The sequence below is a fragment of the Vigna unguiculata genome, chromosome 1 (assembly GCF_004118075.2).
Source record: "Vigna unguiculata cultivar IT97K-499-35 chromosome 1, ASM411807v1, whole genome shotgun sequence".
In the NCBI taxonomy this organism is placed as follows: Eukaryota; Viridiplantae; Streptophyta; class Magnoliopsida; order Fabales; family Fabaceae; genus Vigna; species Vigna unguiculata.
The window spans coordinates 11802017-11804554 of NC_040279.1; positions in this window are offsets into that span (position 1 = coordinate 11802017).

A 2538-nucleotide genomic window follows, 5' to 3' on the forward strand; every position below is an offset into this window, starting at 1 on the left:
TTGTGTCATACAACGGTCTATTCTGTTTACTTGTGCTGCCATTTGCATGTGTTTAGGATTGTGGGTTGTTGGGTTAGATGTAGATTTTGATAAAAAGGTTTGTGGGGTAGTGGTGGACTTTTGAAAGACAAAATAATAACTGTTGAAACTGTTATTGAAATCATTAAGAGTTTGGTTGAGAGTGACTCTGATGAAGTTGATAACGTATGTCGTTTGTACATATTTGTTTGTTTTGCTGTGCTTTACTTTCTTAGGAATTCAAAAAACTATTAGTAATATTCCTTCTAGTGTTTTAGATGACATAAACGGGTTGTCAAATTACAATTGAAGTAAAGCAGTTCATAGTTATTTGGTTAAAAGTTTAAGTCGTGCATTTTTGGCACTCAGGCAGACGATGTTTTGCCTAAGTGGGTCAGCAACAGTTTTGCAAGTACACAGTACTTCATTTAATTAGTATTTTTTATTTGTACTATATTTAACATGTTGTAGTCTAGAATGTTGTTTGGTGTAGATTTGGGCTGTAGAAAGACTTTCTTTGTGTGGGCCAGAATTAGAGTTAATGTTTCCGAGAATATTGGCCTGGCTAGACGTTCACTTCAAGTCAAGACGCATTGAGAAGCTATTCCAAGAGAGTCAAGTAAAAGTTCATACAATTTATGGTTTATAACAATGTTTACTATTTTTTAACACTAAGTTGTTGGTTTTGGTGTTGTTTTAGATATTCTGGGAAGGGAGGTTGAGAGAAGAAGATAAGCAAAACAAAATGATTCGCGAAGCGTTGCAACTTAGTGAGGAACCAAGCTCCAAAAAATCGCATGTGGATGTAAAGTTGGCTTCGATAAAATATTTGCGAAAGAGATTGAGAAATCATGGAAGACGCCTGCGGAGGATGAAGGAGGAAATGAGTGTATAGGCAATGCCAAATTCTTCAAATGCTTCTTTTACAACATCATGACCAAGTTCTTCATCTGACACTACCACATCAACAACACATTGTACAAAACAACAAAAAATTATAAAGCCAACACTTTGAGTTGCAAACAAGTAAATGATCAAATGACCATAACTACAAAAAAAAAAAAAAACAAATAAATAATAACGTCATGTTAAGCAAAATCAACATCATAACTTAAAGACAATAACAAATAATAATGTCTTTACCTGGAGCAGATAAACACATCTTACAACATGGAAATGCTTTGAACTTGATTCATTCTTCAATAAATAAAGCAATGCACAAGCTACTAACCAAGTACTCGTACACTAATGTACCCCGATTATATTTGCCAATATTGTCCATATCATCAACTATCTGGAAAATTATTGGGAAAACACTACCCTTTTTATTGGACAACAAGAATTCTGATATCCCTAACAAAATGTACATCCTGCAAAAGACTTCTACACCACCAACATCATCATCAAATTTCAAAAGATAATCATATATCAACTTAACATTAACTGTTTCACCCCCAAAAATATTCCAACTGTCACTATCCACAATTGTCTCATTTAAATCAATTCTTTCACCCCAAACCCTCAAACCAAACCCTAAACAAACATCTAATAGATTAAATTATGTGACTTGGCCACCAACATCAAAACCGCCCCTTCTTTCAACCCATTTAAAACATAAATGACTTAGAAAATTCTTACTTATCTTGACTGAATCATTTAACATGGTGAACCACAAAAAAGGAGTGCCTGTAATATACTCCTTTTGTTGCACACTTAATCTGTCATTGACAACACCGATAAATTTCACTTTGCAACAATGACGAAATAACATCTGTAAAACATAACAACCACGTAAACACCATTCATTAAAATTGAAGAAAGATCAATACATTAGTCCAAATTAACACACCTTCTTCTCCTCAGTGCAATCAACATATCCATCATGTTTGCTGTCCATTTTGTACTCCTACACGACCATACATATCAAACAAACCACCCGCATCACACAAAACCACATGTAAAGGCAACAATGCATTAAGCCCACATCAATAACCTTTACCACCGAAATATGTAACCTTTGAGTTAAATAAATGAAATGCTACAACCTTTATGTTCAATGTCATGAAAAACAAACCTAAGCTTGTTCAACTTTCGGCTACTCTGTTCCAAAACATTTTCGAACAAAATAAGGGTTTTGGAGGGAGGAACACCTTTCGACGAATATGCAGGGGGGTAAGAGGTGTAATGTGCTCACAGAAGGGTTCAATGGTATGGTGGGCACGATGAAATGGTTGTCGTTGACGACTTTCGGTACCCGCTATCTCCGGTAACCCACCCACACGGCTACAATGCGTCGAACTTTCCACCACTAGTCTGCAGTGCTTCACTTCTCTCACTCTCTCGCTATCTGTAATGATTGTTCCTCTCTTTTTCCTTTGCAGCACTCGTTCTCTCTCCGTCTCTATCTCTACCACTGCTTGAAACTCTCTCTATATTTCGCTCTCTTTCTCTCTCTTTCACTTTGTGCCCGCACTACTCCAAACGTTTACTGTCTTTCGCTCTCTCTCTGTCTCCTATTAC